We start from the raw sequence: 14,240 nt of genomic DNA, 5'->3' as shown, positions 1-14,240 counted from the left end.
TTTGTCAATGTCTTTGGAAGCACAAAAGTGGACAGGTACACTCCAACATAAAAATTGCTCCCCCAGGTTAGTGCCATTTGTTAACTTCCTGAGTGTGCTTTCCCCACTTTTTGGTCAGCAGCAAAGATTAATGGTTCCCATGAGATACTGCCTTGGCGATTCTTCTGCAACATCCTCGGTCTGGGCCTGACTCAAGAAGTAACAGGCTTTTCTTGAGATTACTAGTGTAGGGGTAAATTGACTCTTATATAACTGGAATAACACATATCCAAGATAATGATCTATATTCATTGCACCTACGAAATCTGGTTCAGGGTATCACAGATGTTTTTCATAGAGTCATGCTGGCACTAGACTGGATATTAGAAGCAATATAGCATCATTTCCATTGGAGCTAATGTAATTGGCATTTTAATGCACAAATCCTATGATGAAAAGCAGTATGTATTAATCCAAGCAGAAGTCTTTGCTAATTTGGTTTTATTACTCCCAGTATTCAAGCTCCTCCATTTATACATAACTCTGTCAATTCTACATTGTACTGCAACATGCAGCATAGATATAGTCTTCAGCTGAGCCAACTGTATTCGCTCTGATTAGAACCTGAAGAGCTTCCTTCTGCTACCAGATGGCATAGTTTTGGCTCATGACAAAGAAATTAACTCATACCTAGTCTTTAATGCACTAAAAAAAAATGCATTTTACTTCCATTTCGAAATCTGTTTGCTATCTGTTTTTTCAGTGCAGATAGTACTTCTGACAGCCCGCTTTATAATTAATCCTGACATCTTTGATGGTCTGTTTCTACATGGAGAAATGGTGTTTTCTTGTTATACTGGCATTTCACATCCCACTGAGTTCAGAACAAAGGTGGTTTTGCTGCATTGCTTGAATGCTAAGTTTAGAGTAAGAGATGACAAGGTGGATGTAAGCCTTTGATTAGGTGGATCCATTTTTAAGACATGATTGATATATAAAATTGGCATCAGATTCTTACAAAAAGAAAAGCCCATCCTGATAAAATCTGCAGTATTTCCTAGAGTGGTACATTAAAAGGGTAAGTATCTACTGCTGTTGATAAGTTAAATATTATTTGCTAGATAACACTAGTGTTAGCTTATAACCATCACAGGACTGGTTATTAGAATTTTTTCTACTTTACCCATATCAGGAACATGTAATTTTGTTTCAGACTGACAAAAATCAATCTCAGTACCTTTACCACAGGTGAGGCAGTAAATAACTGAAACTTGGAGGCTTTATTTGTGCCGCCTCCTAACTCTGCATGCCCTCTACATGGTGCCATCAGAAGAGTGTAAGATATGGCCACCTGTACTTGTTTGGGATAGAGGACCAAGTAAGATGCGGAACCCGTTTCCTTGGCTTCACTCCAACAAAGGGCAAGTCAACACCAGCTGAACTGCCAGTTATGAATTTTAAAGCTTCTGTGCTCTACCATGTAATACAAAAGGAATATTATATTGTATGTCTCACAACTTACCTAAGTTATTTTATAATTCTTTTCCCACTGCTTTGCTGAAGTAGTCATAAGGTTTTGGTAGGTGATAGAGGTTTAATTTTATTCCTTTGAAGCCGTGTTTATTTGTTGATTTTCTATTGCAATCAGCTAAGGTAGGTGTTGGGATTCAGATTCAACTATAGTTATGGTTCATTTAAATGATACTGAAGTAAGGCTTATCATCACATAGCTAGTAGGATCAGCTTTATTACAGAAACTAAGTGGCCTTACTGAAGTTAGGAAATCTAATAGCTTATGTGAAATATATAATGTTGCAAAATAGTATTAAAGATCAACCTCCATCTATTTTATATTTTAGTGCAAAATTTGCACGTGTACAAACTCTGCGTCTCAACAATAACAGACAGTGGTGCATCTGGCTTGAAACTGCAATTAAGCTTTGTGATCGATTTACTTAATATTATGTCACAGCATAAACACCGAGTTCATCTTTAAATTGTAAGTTCAAACAGGACAATGCTAAATTCAAGCCTCTGATAATCATAAAAAATCCTGCATATTCTGATCAGCAAGACATATCAGTATACAAAACTTTTAAGCAAATCTGCTAAAAGCAGCTATACGCAAACCAGATTGGGCACGTCCACTTGCACTGTGTTGTATAAATTTAGTTTTGTATATATTTTTTTTAGATTTTTCAAGATATTTTCTCATATTGCAGGTTAACACCAACTAGCAGACTGAAGGAGCTGTGTAAAGAGAAAGACTCCAGAAAAAGAGATTGCTGCAAATATTTTTGTAACCTCCTGAGATGCATGTCTTATATTGTTGGCCCAAAAATACATGGCAAGAGTATACCACCCACAGTGCAGCACTCCTCATGCACCAGGGTGTGGAACAGAGAGTGATCATCCTTTCTTCATTCTGCCCATTTTGAGCAACTGACACCTTGTTTGTGCGGTTGGGAAGATCAGGAGCTTTCCTCTAATATGCGATACTGGATTTTTTAATTTGCTAAAACAGGGTTCATTTATAACCTGAGTTATATGGATTAGATTATTTTCTATACACATATACACACATTTATAAATTTACTTCCATACATAAATTCTATACATAAATAAGAAAACTTTAAACTCCTGGGTGTCTTCTCTGGTTTGCAAGACCGAAGAATTCATGAAGCAACTGACTTTGACTATACTGATCCTGTAGTTCTGTACAAAGCAAGTGAAGCAGTTCCTAAACTTGCACGTTTATTTTGATTTAGTGCTGGCTCCTGTCCTCTCATAAATGAATAAGTCAGTTGCCATACAAAGGTCAGGTCTGATATGGGGAGTAAGCACCTCTGCAAAACACTTGCCAAATGGATCTGTGTACATAGACTGAGTCACATCATGGATGACCAACACTGAAACTGTATGCTGTCACTGCAACAGATCCTTCCAGTGATATTTACTGAATAATTATCTGAATGCACTGCAGCATAAAAAGGAGTACTATATGTGTCCTCCCGCTGCATCCAAGAAGGGATACAAAAGCCCAGCTTTAATATCATGAAGACAGAAAGCTATGATGGAGCTGTTCTCCATTCTCATTAGAGTAACTGTCATTCATAACCTGCCATTTTCCATTCCTGTCAGAAACTTTGCCGGAAATAAGAGATTTTCTGTTTAAAATGAAGATGCCCAGAACCCTGCACTCTCTCTAATGTTTGTGTGAGAGGTACTCAGCATTTCAGGGAGCCCAGCCCAATGTTTCCTATATTCTTTAAAAGGCTGCAGAAGGGTGAAGCAATATGTTCTTTCTGTTCTTTAATTTTGTTCACTTGTCTTATCCTGCTTTCTATTATGTGCTGAAAAAAACCTGAAAGACACATAATAATCTAGCTGTTCAAAATCAGGTGCTTTTAAAAAATGTATGTATAAAGCCTATATATAGCTACATATACCTTCTATAATGATATACTGTTTCCGAACACTTGAGAAAAAACTCTTTTGGAAACAGACTTACATTTGCATTTCTGAAGTGTGAAGGGCTATAAACCTTAATTATATTTAGCATACCTCATGGAAAAAAAATTTCCATATATTATATTCACAAAGGTTTTGATCATCTTATGTATTGATAGTTACCTAGTCATACCTTCTCTTCCAGATGGTTCCTGAAAATTAGTACATTAAAAATTCTGAAGTGCTCAAACATGGTAAAAGAAACTGTAAAGCATTAAAGAGAGGGAAGGAAAGAAAAACTCAAAAAGTTACCAATAGAAACAGGGACAACAAAAGAGAAAGACAGAACAGGCTCAAATCTAGCCAGCAATACATTAATTCCATCTGTCAGTGGTAGGAAATAATCAGAAATAAGAATTTAAGGTGGTCAATAAAGGAAAACAGTAGCTAAAAGGCTTATTTCAATGCAATACAACCAAGAAATTTACCCTAATCTTTCTCTTACACTGGAAAGTGTTCCCCTTTAAATAAATTGCTCATTTTATTTTTCACAATAAATCTGTGTGCTTAATTTTAAATGGCATGGAGAATTTTTTCTAACGCAGATAGCTCTTGAGTGGAGATTCCATAGTAATTTGCTGGAATTTCATGGACTGCTTTCCCTAGATTTGTGAACCCTAATGCAAGTCAGAAGGACAAAAATAGTATTTTTCCATAAATTCTTCTATTTAGTTTTTTATGATAGGTTTACTGTTCTGCAATTTCTAGCCTTCTTTCCTCTCTATTAGGCAGCTTTATTCAACAAGGCTCCACTTGTTCATATATTACACTTTGTTACAACAATTGCTTCCCATAATTATGGCAAATGGCTTTTGCAACATCTTCTAAATCTGTACTGAGCTGCTGAACTTTCGTGTGTTAATCCATAACAGGAAACCTGAGCATTCTTGACAGGTTTTCAGACTGAAGCAAACATTACCAAAATAAATAAAACACAACGTGTTCAAAATTAATTAGTTTAACCAGGGCAATTTTGTTTCTCATGAACAGAAATCTGAATGAATACAAAGAAAAATAATTTAATTATAAATATACTTGCAGTTGAACATAATGGTGCCATCAATTTTTTAGCAGACTCCACATTACAGTCCATGGGGGATCTGTTAAAATATTGATAGCAGGATATGGCCCATTATGAGGACACACAATGTGTTCTATTTTAAACAGATAATTAATAAAGATTTGTTTGAGGAAGATGTAAGAAGAATAAACTGTAAGGTGTATTCCAGTATATCACTGGAGTACATAAGGAGATCTAAAATATTGACTTTCACTCTTTTGTGCCTCGCAACATGCATGTTACTCATAGAAAAGAAAAAAAAAAAAAAAAAAGGAAACAGTGTGAATTGAAATATTTCTATTATATAGTATATACATATATTTTCCCTCTCTTAAACAATAAAAACTAGACTCCCCAAATAGACCCAAGTACTCAAGGAAATGGAATTATTTTTTTTTTTATTTTCTGCTTTTATCTCATCCAGGTTTATCATACTGGCAAAAGATGTTTCTATTGTTCTGAGAGAAGGAAATAAAAGCCTCAATTTTTAACTCAACCTCCTTGAAGCCTTACAGAATGCATAACAGACACAGACACTAATACAGTCTTTCATATCTTTCGACCTTTTCCTTCTTCCTTAGAAATAATTGAGGCACTGTTTACAAATGTTTTCCAGCTAACATTTTCCAATGGTTAAAAGAGGAGGAGAATATAACACTGGTGGCAATTTAGTCTTTGGAATTTTTATGTGATACTCTCTTCTCATTTTACAGTTTGTTCCCACACAAAACATTCATTCCTCCCCCTAATTTATTTCCTCTGCTGGGGAAAAGGAGAGAAGCACAAGTGTAATGAGGAAGGAGAGGGTAGTACAGCCTGTCAACCCAGCACGGTCCTTAGGTCCCAACTGTTCAGACTGACAGTCTCCTTCTGTTTGCTGTACACTGGGTTTATCTGCCATTTTGGGGCAGCCTTAAAAAGTATATTTTGGAAACAGGGGGAATTTATCACCTTCTAGACAGGGGTCTTGAAAACTGATGATCGAAACCTTTATCTTCAGGTTTCACAGTTTAAGTAAAGTGGAAGCTTATGTAACTTGTTACTTATTTTAGCTAGCACAACAATATATGAAGATGAGCTACGTGAAGACAGTTAGATGACAATGACAAGATTTTGGCTGAAGCAAGTTTTTGGCTTTCCCTGTTGGCAAGGCTGGGATATCTCTCAGAGCAGCAATTAGGAGTTCATCGCTCCCCTTGCCCCCCAGAAGGGATAGAAATCTGGTGTGTGTGGCGCAGCTGCCAAGTCTTGTTTGAAGCTGGGAGCAGTTTATGTCAGGACCACTATGCAAGGGCAATTATAATTGATAGGTCTTGGAAACACATGGCACCTTTACAAAAGCCAAATCAGCTCATTAAAATTGGTGAGATTACGCTAAATAATCATTAAATTTATCAGATTGGACTGACCTAGCAAATAAAGGAAAATGCATATTCCTGAATCCCCAATATCTAAAGTTATCTCAGCTTCTTGAGTTTCCTGTTTCTTTTTTCTCCATCTTTTACTTGTGTTGCCTAAGTCTAGCTAGTATACAGTGGTTTGATCCTGGTCTTACTAACATCGGTTTCAGCAGGGCTGGGGTTACAACCTTGAGCCTATTCAAACATAGCACATGAGTAAGCATCAGCTGGCTGCAACTCTGTACAGAACTGAAACCAGCAATCTCAAACAGTGTCATCGAGTGAGGCCAACAGTCATTCACACTGATGGAGTGATATTAGCACCTGGTGCTGGTAGGGTGTCCCCTCCTTTTTACAAAACAAGGTTAAGAAGTCAAGCATTGATCCTGAGGATTTTTCTCCAGCAGCTGCATGCAGTTTTCTGTATCTTTACTTCTGTGCCTTTGTTACTTTTTTTTTTTTTTTTTTTTTTTTTTCCCTTTAATGCAAGCCTTAATATAATTACTTAGTCCTTGTTTATATGGGAAGATGTTTATGTGGAAGATCTAGAGGTCTCTTGAAAAGTGAAACACAGAAGACCAAACATTTTGTGAGGGAAAAAGTTATACCTGGTCTAGTGTGGCCACATAAAGAAATGGGTAGGAGAAGCATCTTTTTTCATCTGTCTGAGCCTCCTCTATGCCTCTATCTAAAATGTGGGTAGAGACTACACAACTTCTCATAGGAGAAAAGAGCTAGCAGGTAGAGCAATCTTCATGAAGGTTCTTGGCTTCAGGAAATATGCATAATACCACATCTTGGATTTACAGGAATGGTATAAAGACTATGTTTCATCATAGATTTTCTATACACAATTTTATACTAAAACTGAATTTAATCTATCTTGCTGGTGGGCAAGAAGCTATGCACTATGTATTTTAGCTACAGTGGAAATAATTTGGTTTCTGTAAGTTATGAATGCCTGACAGAAGTGCCCTTCTTTGGCTGAAGAGCTGCATAGCCATGATCACATTGTGTGTTACAAGTACGCCTCTTGCAGCTCTGCATCAGGCAACATGATGCGGATATTCCTCCAATGTCAGATCATGTTTTGTGGTGGGACAGCATGAAAAGGGGATTTTGTGAGTTCCCACACTGAGATAGGGAAAAATTGATAAGGACTAGCAGAAAGATGAAGGATAAATCTCAGAAACCCTTGCCTTCAGCTCTTAATAAGATCTATGAAAATGATAAGCTAATGTTTTTATATACATCAACTTTCCTACAGTCATCAAAATGCAGATTAATTAATGTAACAATAAATCAGTAAAGAGAAAATGGATATAATGAAGTTTTGATTGCACAAATTTAATTGTTTGCTTAAGTTTTCATAAAGGGAACGTATCAAATAGACAAAATAATTTAATTTTGCTTTGTAACAAAGTTAATTTCTCTAGCATTTGAAGATCTTTTTTTTCTTAAACAACATTTAAGACAAAAATCTGAAAAGAGCTATTGAATACTTATGTACTGTCTAAAAGATAAATGCCAAGGGTTTGCTGTACAATTAGCAATCCACTTATTGGGTTTTAGAGAGAAAGGGCACATACTACGGCTTGCTATATAAGACTGACAGTTACTTTCTCTGTTAGCACACAGTCAAGATTTTTTATTAGAATTGCCTTAACAGCTGTGAAAATACTGCTTTGCTGAAGTGAAGATTGAAACAAAATTTAAAAATGGAATTGTTAAAGGAAAGTAATTGGGAACAAAGAGAAAGAAAGCGTCAAGTTTTTGTTTAACAAATAGTCTTTTTAAGCAAAGCATTCAACCTGATCTAGTTGAAGATCATTGCAGGGGGGTTGGACTAGATGACCTTTAAGGATCCCTTCCAACCCAAGCTGTTCTATGGTTCTATGATAAAAGAGCTGTGGTGATCATAACTGGGTGTTTGTGCTCACAGAAACAGAAAAAAAAAAAAACAACAACCACAGTTTTGTTTTGTCTAACAATTTTAATTCCTGCCAGCAACAGAAACATGCATAAATCCAATAGTGATTTTGGTTGGATGCTCACTATTTAGGGTAAGCTATAATGAGGTATAGAGGTTCCCAAATTTCTCCTCCAGAGGCATTCCTTCCCTTTCAGGAAAAAGCAGACAGCCTATGAGCCTCATCCCTGCAGAACTGGCTGCATGCCTAACAGGGCATTACAAGGCACAGAGATCATGGGTATCTGACAGTCTATGCTTCTCATTTCCGCAGGTAAAATTTCTAAAACAGAAGAATAATGAAAAAATCTCTCTTGACTACCATCCGTCTATCCCAGGAGTGGCACTATGGAAGTCAATTAAGAATAGCATTCAGTAGAAATAAAATACTGAGAGCACATACTGAATTTACATGCTGCCTTATATCTTTGCCTTATTTATATATGTCATGACTGGCCTTGAACCTAGCATTACAGTATTGTGAAGAGAATTTTGCATTTCAGTTTCCTAGGCTGGTCTCTTTTGGATATAATGATAATGGTAGGTGAGCATGGAACTAGTCCGTAAGCAGTAGCCCTTTTTACCTATCAGAAATTTCATTTTTTCCAAAAAGTCACATGGAAGTAAGAAGTTGTATGTTATATACACTGTATTTCACGTGCCTGCAATGCCCAGAACAGCTGTCTGAGAGAAGACAACACAAATGGATGGTGTCAAAGTTTTTGTCGCTTTAAGTGTGTAATGTGATTACCTAAGCTGAGGCCAGAAAAATTAATGTGAAGTTTGTAAGCAAAGGCCTTGAACTATAGAAATGAAACAACTGTTTTTGTTGTGTTAGGTCTTTTTCTTAGCAAAAATTCATGAGAAAAACATCAGAAAAATGTTTACTCCAGACCAAAGCAGTGCATCATGAGACAAACTAAGTAAGTGTCTTTTTTTAAGAGTATTTGGCTCTCAGAGTATGATGCAGTGACTACAAATGAGGTCTTATGAGATAATTATGGCACTACAGTTATTGCTGGCTGATGAACAGTGCTCAGATGTCTTCCCTGTTAAGAGATGTAAGTGGTGAGAAATCAGGTGAACATTTATGAACTGGAGCTTTATAGTCTTCCATGATTTAAGACTGATCAGCCAAGGTTAGCATTTAGTTGTGACATGACAGCCTGTATAGCTATACAGCTATAGCTGTAAATGCCCACACCTACACATCACATGAGGAATATCAAAGCACTTCATGTATACAATCCATTTAACAAAATACTGAGCAATATGAACATAAATACTTCAAATGTGGTTCAAGTAATTACCATTTCATGTAATAAACTCAAGGGTTTATTTATCTACATTAAGGATTGCAGAAGTAAAAATATTTCCTTTGGGATAACAAATAAATTAATTGTTCTGACTTCATCCAGGGATAGGAATGTTAAATAGCTTTAGCCAGTGCCTCGTAAACCCTTGTATAAAGCAAGCTACATTCAATCCCATGAAGTATTCCTTTACATAGAAAAAGCTCGTTCGTTATGAACGTTACAATGTGCATATTCATTCTCATCTATAAAACACATGTAAACATTGCTCCAATGAGAGCAATGTTTATGAGAGTAGGACAGTGAATCACCTTTTGGAACACTGAGATCACATGGAAATAATTGTTTCACTTGGAACCTGAGATACAATATGCCATGGGGTGGTGCTATACAATAGTGCTGTCATGTATCCTGCTTCTTTAAAGGAAACAATGGAAAAGAGCAACAGCCTTTAACCTATATAAAACAATGAAGTGATCATAGCAAGAAATGGCTTGGCAGGACTAGTCAGTGTCTCCTACACTTAAAGTTTGCTTTTTGCACAATCTTCAGCAAGCATTCCTCTACTCATCACAGTAAGGAACACCTTTTTCCAAACCACAGGAGGACTTCCCATTGAATGCAAACAAATACTGTCGAAACATGCAGGCAGACCACAAGATGTTTCACAGACCTGAGTTTCACAAACTATAGCCTAGGAACCACTGGGGCTCCACAGAGTGCTTGCTGGTGGTTTGCAGAAATTCAGCTGACTTAGTGATGTTGCTCACTCTTATTTTCTAGCTGCTGAGTTGCATTACAAGATGCCTGGAAATACAGAGAATGCTTCCCTAAAGCTGATCTGCTATGGAAAAGACTGCTGCTGTCGTCACAGGAACCTGAAGCAGCTGCAGATAAGAAGATGCCTGTATAGATGTAAGTTGGAGGAGGAGCACACACAATTTACCAAGCAAGGTCTGGTTTAAACAACTCATCCTTGTGAAAGGCCAGTAAAGTACATCGGGTGCCTTAAGAGATCCAAGGCAAGGAGGGGCAGGAGGGGAAGACACCAGCCAGTAATGAGGCAGTCACAGTCAGGCAATCAAACCAATCTGCTGCATTGTAAAAATTTGCCTCAGATACACAACTGCATTTCCTAAGCTTTTATGACACTGTTGAGTGTATTTCCCTAATCATGTTTAAGAAATAGTTTGCCTGTGTGCTATTCCCTCAGGCGGTTAGAGATGGAGCTTTTCTAATGAACAAGAAGTTCTGTGGCCATAAAACTGTATGAAGCAGACGTTTTTCAAAACCATTTTGAAAGATTTCTATCCATGTGTTTAATTACCAGGAAGTAAAAAATATGATAAATCTCTACACATTGTAAGTATCTTTAACTTATGTTTGCATTCTGTTATTCTGTGAAATTTTATACTTGATTTTGCTGCTGGTGATATTTTACAAAGTCAATAGAGGAGATCAAATAGCAGAACTAAAAATATTCAGAATTATTTCTTCTCTTCCCTCCCTTTCACACTTCCCATTTTCTGTCAGTTCTGTTTATTTTCTACATTTTCTGCTTCCAGTAAATCTGTGTCCTTTTAAATTAAACCAAAGCTCTGACATTGATACTGGGGTTTTTTTCTGGTATACCATTGATGATAAAGATTCTATGGGTCAAAAATTTCTGTTATTTACAGAAATATAAGCCACGACTCACACACTAGGGGATCAGTAATTTCCATAAAACCTGGTATTCTTTTATAGGTGAAACACACAAAGTTTCTTATATTTCAGACAGTAGCAGGCACGTGCCCTCTAAACCACATTTATTGTTAATTTTTCACAGTGTTTTGTTATTTGTTTTCCTTTTAGCCTGCAATGCTGAAGTCAAAGATTACATGTAAATCTCACTTTTTATTTGAAAACCAGAAGGCAATATGAATAATTTAAGAAAATGTAACATGTTATTTAAAATATTTTTCTTGTTAAACTAATATAATAATTAATTGAAATTCAAAGCTCTTCTATTAATGCATGGGATACTAAGAGATAATATATTTGGTGGTTATAACAATTAGTGCTTTTAATTCTCTAGGAGGTTCAATGAAGAGCTAGAATTTGAACTTTACAGTAGTCTTGTTAGGTGAGAGAGTTGTGTTGACCTCCTTTACTGACAAACTCTTCAAATACTACAATAAACTGCCTGTCTCTGAATAGAGCTAGTAATGCCAGTGGCCAGATGTTTGGGGCCAGAAGTCACAAAATAGCTTGATGCTCAAGAGATATCACTTCAGAAAGTTACAGAGGGTCCTTCCCAGGTGTGTGCTGTATTCATCTCGATCCGTCTTTTGTTAATATTCATAAAATAGCTTGCCTCACTCTGCTAAGCCGAATATTTTGAGCAATGCTCTCCTAAACACAGATGTGACTATGACAGGTACAAAAGAGTACTGCAACCCTAGATGCTGAATTAAAAAATAAATTTTTTTGCTCATGACTAAAAGTCTTTATCTCTCTTTCAATAGAGTGCTTTTGAAATTGCATAATGAGCTTTCAAATAGGCCCCATCAATGATTCAATTCATTAGTATATTAAATTGTCTGTCTCACGAAGTAATATATTTCCCATAGAAGAAGATAATTACATTTTTAAATGTACTTTTCTGCTGGATTTATTTTCTCTTAACTAGGAAAAATAATTCCAATCTCAAGCATATAATCTATTCCAATGGAGCATGAGAAAATATATTTACAAAACCAAAACCAAAGTTAATAAACCAATTCATCATTCCAAGTCTCAGGTGAGAGATTTTTGGACAAGAGGCATGGAAGCTGCATGTAAACAGAATAAGCCTGCAAGGTTTGTGGATGCTGACTTCATCTGCCTTCTGGCATTAGGGACATTTTTGTGTAGTTTCCCATTTACCTACAGAAATTGATCCATTCCTAGTAAAAGACGTTATATCCCCTTGAAAATTTCATTTCATATTGTCCCCTTTCTGCTTGTAAAACTGTTGAAAGTATACCATTTATATAATAATATATGTCACATTTCTTATACTTCAACCATATATTTTTGATAGGTTTATTTGCAATTATTTTAGTCCTTCTTCCACTGGCTACAGTAAACAGGTTCAAGTTCTACCCTTACCTTGGTCCTATCAAAACATTAAGATAGCAAAATAGTATCCTCTTAAGTTTCTACCAGGTTTGGTCCAGGGCATGGATAAAACAGACTAGTTGATTTAAAATGCACATTTTACACATAAAAATAGAGCATAGATACAAATAGAGCATTCACAGAATCATAGAATCATTTAGGTTGGAAAAGACCCTTAAGATCACTGAGTCCAACCATTTATGCCAAATATCAGTTTCTGACACATCCAGTAGCAATTACTGCAAAACCAGTGATGGCAATCTTATTTAATATTTAAAATAGCACAAGCTAATGTAGAAAACTGTAGCTATGGAGCAAATCTGCACAAACAGGGATGAACAGTTTTTACTGTTTACTTTTGAGAACTGGGTGGTTTGCTCATTTGTCATTCTGTGTGAAGTCTCCCCCTGTAATACAGGTTGATTATTTAAAAATATTTCTCAAATGTATAGCTACTCTCTTTTCCTTCCCGTTGTTCAGAGTCCCCCCGGATATCTTCCAAAATTAGGAACAAGATGACCAGGGAAAGAGAATACAGTGTTCTTTGGGCTAGGATTTTCATTGGGTTTGTTGCACCTTAGAATTAATGATTTAGTTCTTTCTGAATTTATCATAACAAATAATCGAGCAAGTAGCAAGGGAATCCATAATGGAAACCTGTTACTCAGTGCCCTTCTCTGACTGATATTCCACAGGCACAGCAAGAAGTTCAATATAAAACACAGTACACTGTTGTACCTTGCTGCATTTCTGTACATCATTTAGGAAGTTATTGACAGTAACCCTTCCACACACATATCCTACTCTCTGTAGCCACTGACAGTCCATAGTGATGAGCAAGCAGCCCTCAGTATGCTTCTACTCTGTCCTTATTCTGAATATGGGATCCTACACTGAGCTATCACTTTTAATGTTGACAAAATGCCCTGAATAATAAAGTAACTGGAATGTTAAACATACAACTGACGGTTTAATGGGAACCAACAGTTTAACAGAAACATAGAAGACTGAATATTTTCTTTTTTTTTTTTTTTTTAAATCAGACTTTTCCAGAATGATGCTTTAAAAAACAAAACAAAACAAAACAAAACAAAACAAAACAAAACAAAAACTAGATCTTTTATATTTTAATAGGAAGACAACACATTGTTCCATCCAGTTTCGTTCATTATCAAGGGATATTGACTTTTTTACTGGAATATCTCAAGTGCTCACTCCTTCCAGGAGTCATAGAATAATTAAGTCCGGAAGTCACAGGATAGTTAAGAACAAAGTTGTGTGGTTTTTTTCTTCCCATACACATTAAAATCTAAAACTAGAATGTAGCTAGCTGCGTATTTTTTTCCATTATTTTTTCCAGTCATCAAACATCTTTTGCGTCTTTATCTCAAATTCACCCACCTGTGAATGTTTTATTTCAAATACGCTCATATGTGAATACCACCTGCTATTAATCTGTGTGTGAATAAGTCAGTGTTGTGCTTGGACCCACGGCAGGAAGTCCATTTGGACGCTTTGAGATTCCTGCTGAAGTCAATTAGTCATTTCAGCTGTTGCTTTACAGACCCAAACCCTCACAGAGAGGTAGATACAAAACTGCACACCATAGACTAGTCGAGAAATCTATTTCAGAAGTTTCCCACATACGGATTTCTACAACAGGACAGCATCACCTGTTATTCTAGCACTGTGAGAGATATAGTAAAAGGAGACTGTTTTGCATCACAAATGACAAAACCACCTGTGGGACAGCAGCAGTTTATGCATTGAGGTGATACATATAACTGAAATAGAATTAAAGCAGATGGAGGAAACTTGACCCCTGCTTAGAACGTCTTATGCATATGAATTGTCTCATCCTGAGATCT

Source organism: Tyto alba, unplaced genomic scaffold, assembly GCF_018691265.1.
Source record: "Tyto alba isolate M040663 unplaced genomic scaffold, T.alba_DEE_v4.0 Super-Scaffold_6, whole genome shotgun sequence".
NCBI classification, from domain to species: Eukaryota; Metazoa; Chordata; class Aves; order Strigiformes; family Tytonidae; genus Tyto; species Tyto alba.
This window is presented reverse-complemented; position numbering follows the sequence as displayed.